The sequence below is a fragment of the Telopea speciosissima genome, chromosome 1 (genome assembly GCF_018873765.1).
Source record: "Telopea speciosissima isolate NSW1024214 ecotype Mountain lineage chromosome 1, Tspe_v1, whole genome shotgun sequence".
Taxonomy (NCBI): domain Eukaryota; kingdom Viridiplantae; phylum Streptophyta; class Magnoliopsida; order Proteales; family Proteaceae; genus Telopea; species Telopea speciosissima.
In genome coordinates, this window is record NC_057916.1 from 37022633 (window position 1) to 37028632 (window position 6000).

The window sequence follows — 6000 nt, forward strand, 5'->3', positions numbered from 1 at the left end:
TAGTTAAGGCAATTCGTCATGGATCTCAAAATGGTACATTCTATTGAGAAACTACTTGAAATCTTCTATGACAATAGTACGACAGTCCAATTTTCTAACAACACAAGTTCAATGAATCAATACACAGAGATAAAGTATTTTGTTGTTAAAGAAGTTGTATGGAATTGTCAAGTTTTAATCGAGCATATTAACACAAAAGAAATGTTTGCTTACCCTTTCACCAAAGGGCTTGCACCTGAAGTGTTTGTAGATTATGTGGGTCATATGAAATCATGTATATCATATTGTGTTTGATGTTATGTTTAAGATATTGCAATGTATAGCTTTGATTCTGAATTAAAGTTTTCAAGGAAGTTGATTTTTTTTTTGTCATTTCTTATTGTATATGTATAAATAGTTTGAAATGATAGATGCCTATAAAGTTGAAAGAAAATAAGATTTGGACCTAGAATTAACCATGGGATTGATTTAGACTTGACCATGGTGATTGATTCCTTAATATTTAAACTCACCATATAAAGGTTTGTATTGAGATGAACAATTCATCGTGATACATGGAAAGAAGTGTTATTTGTATGGAGTCCTATGGACATGTACCACCATGATCCATGGGTTAAGTTCTGTAGTGCCATACATCAAACATAAAACTTACATCTATTTGGCATGTGGAAGTATAGGCCAAGTGGGAGAATGTAAGATGATGTGGCATATATTGCTATATAAGCAGTGATGGTGATTTCTAAAACCACCAGTTGGAGTTGTAACTCCCTCGACTTCTAGATGGTGGAAATGAGGGGAATTTAAAAAACACCTCGTATGGGTCCTTGGCACCACAACGAATTCAATGGTAGTTCCATTGAATCCCCTTGAATTTGAGAGTACTTGGAGGTACCAGAAGACGTTATACATCACCGTCATTGTCTCTAGAGAACAAAAAGGCTAGAATACGATCCTTGAGGAGGTAAGTTCTGCTACCCTTCTCTATAGTTCATTTCGCTTTTCACCTCTAACCTAATTTATACCCTATACAGTAGAAACATTGTCTTGTAAGAGAAACAATATCACTCCCATACACCTCAGCTATGTTGGCCCAAATTCTCTTTCAAGCTAAACGATTTTCGTTACGCAGTCAATTGATGTCTACTTAATGTTTAATCATTGAACTAGTGAAAATTTTATTAAATTATCTATCAGATAAAGCATTGAATTCAATTGATGTGTGCAATTTAGTAAAGTAAATCCTCTATAATATCTTTTAGACCAAGTTTTCCTCCACCCATGGAGAAGGGGGGAGAGAGCATCGAGAGGATATTTTGGGAACATACTAAAGCTCTATAGTGGTTTGTGAACCCTAGAATGGTGGGTGAACCGTCCTCTATGGGTGGAGAAAAACTTTCTCTTATCTTTTAAACCCTATCACAACCAAACTTTATTGAATCAATATTTTTTGAGAGGTGAGTGATTGGAGAATTAAAAGTTGGGGGAAGACCTGACCACATCAATCCAAAGTTCTTACTACTGAGGATTAGAATTGTGTTGTATAAACATTACACAACTAGTCATCTTCCCTGATACTCCTCTTCTTTATGAATATTGGTGGCAATGTCACAATCCTGGAATAGTAGTACTACTAACAAGGATTATTATGCTTGAAGGCAAAAAAGAGTTGGGTCCAAAGCTAAATTCTAAACATTATAATGGTTCTTTTCCTTTACCTGTCTATTTTTTGAAAGTTATGGAAATTGACCCTTTTTTTTATTTGTACTCATAAAGTCATTATTCTCATTAGAAGCTGGGCCAGAGTTATGGACATGAATTGGGTTTTCCATTCATGTCAATCAAATCTCAAATGGGCTGGTTCCCCTCTTGGGCCCCTGGCTCCTATTTCTGCACTCTCACTTTCTCTTCCTTGTTTGTAGCTACAACAGTCCCTTTAACAGAGACCTCTCTTTTTATTTTGGCCACACCAAGGAATAAGATTCATCAATGTTTCTGTTGCGTCAAGAAATCGTCGGGTGGTCCTGCGAGTGCTGTCACCTGCAAGAGAACCAAGAAGTTACCAGAGAGAACCGGTGTGCACTACAACAAAAATGGTCATTTACGACAGTATTTTTACAATATAATTTTTTTCCTCTCGTAAAAAGACTTATTTACAACGGAAATTTAATTCTATGGCTAAAAGTCCAATAATTAACGACGATATGATATTACCGTAGTACAAGAATAAGAAACGACGGATATTTCGTTTTCTGTCGTAAATTTTTAGTTTAAAACGACTGAAATAAATTACCATAGTAAAAAATGATTTGAAATGATGGATATTAATATTCTGTCGTTAAACATACATTTTTTACGACAGTAAAGTAATACCGTTGTTAATAATTTTATATGTTTGTAACCGTGTTTAACATTTTTTACCACCGAACTCTGTTTCCGTCCTATTAATATGCTATGATATGACGGATTTTTTTTGCTACCGTCGTAATCCTTTTTCCCTTTTGTCTTTTGGTTTTCCTGTATTTTTTTTTATAAAAATCCCGCTTCACCCTCTAACATTTGAATTTTCCTGCCTTTTGTTTTTTCGTTTCAGTCTTTCGCTCACTCTCTCTCGCGCCCTAACGAACTCCTCTCATCTCTCTCTCTCGTCCTCGCCCTCACCCTCAATCTACCTCTGGTTGCTCTCTTAATCTCAATCTCTCTGTTAACTCTCTCTCTCTCTCTCCCCCCCCCCCCGCTTATATTCTCACGATCAATATATCTCTCTCTCCTTCTCTATGGGTTTCCAAAGAGATCGTTGAGGAGAATAGCTTAGAAAAACAAAAGCGGTTCCGGTGATTTAAAGAAGGTATGCTATTTTTGAATGTGATTGTTTCCTTTTTATCTTAACATATTTTATTCTGTTTTCTTCCTCTGAACTTAGTTACTGCCTCTATAGCTCTCCTTCTTCCTATTCTTTTGTTATCCCTTGTTTTCTTTTTCTTAACCCCCCCTTTTTTTTAACTAGGGATTCAACCGTTTAATGTCTTCTACATATGTGTGTTCTTGTTGCTTCCGAAGTAGAAGGCAAGTCCCCTGTTAATATGATTGAAAGAGAAAAAGATCAAAGAGGGTTGAAGATCAAGCTATTGGGTTGTTTCTCAAAGAAAAAAAAAAAAAAACAGTTGTTGAGTACCTAAAGGTTGATCTTTGAAGCAACTTACTAGGCTTCCTTTTTCCATCCTTGGACGCACTTCCCACTTCCATCCATGACTTCCAGATTCCTCCCTAAGGCCTTCTGGGTTTGCATTCATATTGCCCTGTTCATTTTGATACTTTTCATGCGTTGCTTGTTGAGTTAAGTGTACATGTCACTCTACTGCAAGCTGGAGCCTACACTCCTCCAAAGAAGGTATCCAGGTTAGTCAGGTGTCAGTAACATTTCTATCATGTCTACAAAGGCCTATGCACATTATAATTGCATTTATCCATATCTCTACATTTATCTTTATATATACTATGTGTGTTCTGCATGTTAAATTGTTAGAATAACTTGTGGAATTGGAATATTTCAATGATTTTCTTACAGTTGGAGATGTTGCTCATGAAAATTGTGATAAGTCCAATCAAGTATGTACTACTTTCAGTTTAATCCTCTTTTATTTTGACAGTTTGACCTTTTCATACCTTATTGAGACCACAGTGCTTAGTAGTCAACACCTCTTTGCTCAAGTGGTGGAAAGTATTTTAAGTCAATGAAGTGGATTCTTGTTTCTGTTTCTCCTCTTTGTCTTCTTCTTCCCCCCCCCCTCCTTTCTTTGTAGGGTTGCAAATCTTGGTATTTACTAATTTGCTCAAGTATGCTTGTGTTTTTAGTATTCACTCAAAATTTTCTCAAGGAGATTGTGTTGTGTGTAGAAAATTTTTAAAGATTTGAAAATTTCAAGCATCCATCTAAAACTTATATGTACATAAGAGCTGTGACTTAAACTCTGTTTCAGCTGGTAAAGTCTTGGGCTTGTCGTAGCTGAGATTGGGGATCAAGTCCCGCCTTCACCACTTGGCCCTTGGTGAATGTATACAAATCAATTTCATTTTGACTAAAAAACAACACTGTTTTAAGGGCAAGCCTTGGTGAAATGGCAAGGTTGCTCCATTGTGACCAAGTAGTTACAGGTTCGAATCTAGAAACAGCCTCTCTGTGAAAGCAGGGGTAAGGCTGCGTAAATTATGACCCTCCCTAGACCATGTAGTGGCGGGAGCCTTGCGCACTGGGTACGTCCCTTACTAGTGTTTTATTTCCTTCTCTTTTTATTTTAGGAAATTTCTACTTGGCACTTCATTCTCTGCTTACATTGGTTCTTCTTACAGTCACAGAACAATGGTGGAGGTGTCATTGTCTTTGGATGTTGAGGAAGAAAAGCCATTCTAGGTATTTTTGTAATTTCTTTCCAAAAACTGTGGCCCCTTTATGTTTTTTTTTACAAGTGAGGTTGGGGAAATTTTAATACACTCCATACGTCATAGTTGTATATAGGAAAAGATTAATTCCTTATATTCAAAGCGAAGTCTTTAATTTTAAGTTTTTATCAAAATCAAACTTGAAGTCATTGTTTCTGTCCGTGGAGGATTCAACTAGAATGTGGAAAAGGGTTCGGTTATCTGAATAGGATATGGGAATCTATGCTTTGCCAACCCAATCATGCGTTTCTGAAAGGCATTTAAAAGGTACTTTTGGAAATGGATTTGATAATTTCCTATGAAATTGAGGAATTGCATCCCTCACCATGGAAAACAGATTTAGAATTCCTATATATTGAAATTCCTATGGTGTTGCATTGCTCTTTGAATAGCGTGGGATAACAGGGATGTTTGCACTTTATTTATTTTTTTCCCCATTTTATAATGTTGAATCTGAGATGCTTTGAGGCAAGATATCTTCTGTTAATTTGTTTTTGAATATTTGTATCTGAGATTCATTGAATTTGACTGTTGCTGCATTGAAATATTTGTTCCTTCGATGCATTGCATCCGAGAAGATAGTTTTGATTTCGTAGTGAATATCTGTGAGTTTTGAAACTTCGATGTAGACAAACTTGTTACCTTCACTCTAACACTGCTATAGTTTACAAGTGCTTGGTATTAGTTCCCTTTCTCTCTCATCGTATATTGTCTTTTAGTAATAAGGCCTTATGGGAAGGTAATGGTCACCAATCACCAATACTAGCTGGCCTCAAGGTAATCCAATTGTAATTAGCAATTAAACCTCCTACTTGAGACAAGAAGAAAGAGAGGTAAGGAAGAAAGGAATATCGGTTCAATCTCTAATCGATCCTCGAAAAACAATCGGTTTCAAAGCAAACCAAAACCAATTTAAATTATCTGATAACCATATGTATTGGCATAGGTGGATTTTCTAACCTAGGCTAGCACATACCAAACACAATTGTATTTTTAAACAGATGCATTGAATCATAAATACAACAAGTGGGTTGCTCCTGTACAAAGACACAGAGCAAAACGCATTTCCTATTTCCTCTCAATTTTTCCATAGAGAATGAGAGAGAAAGGACTTACTATAATAAGAAAAGGAAAGAACAGAACAAGTAGACCATAGTTCAAAAAGGATTATATCCAACAAATGGAGTAGTAATCCACAATGTTTATACACCCAACTTTACCAATTTGTTATTTCATTTCCATCTGGTGGTGTGTGGTAATTATCTGATTAATTGATTGAATGGCAAGTTATTTTCAAATGACAATTTTTATCAATCCTAATTAGGACCTTAAATTGGGTTAAAACTTAATTAGAAGGCTTCATTGTTTAAAAGCCAATTTTTTCCCTCTAGAGGGTGATAGAGGGAAAATGGAATTTGGTCAGTTGTCATATCTCCGGGATGGAGAAATCACTGGTTGTTTTCATTCAATTTTCAAATGCAGGAGTGTATCTTAGGGACGATGTGGGATCCAAAATAGAAGGGGGAAAAAATAACCAACCACCAAAATAGAACATTAACAATG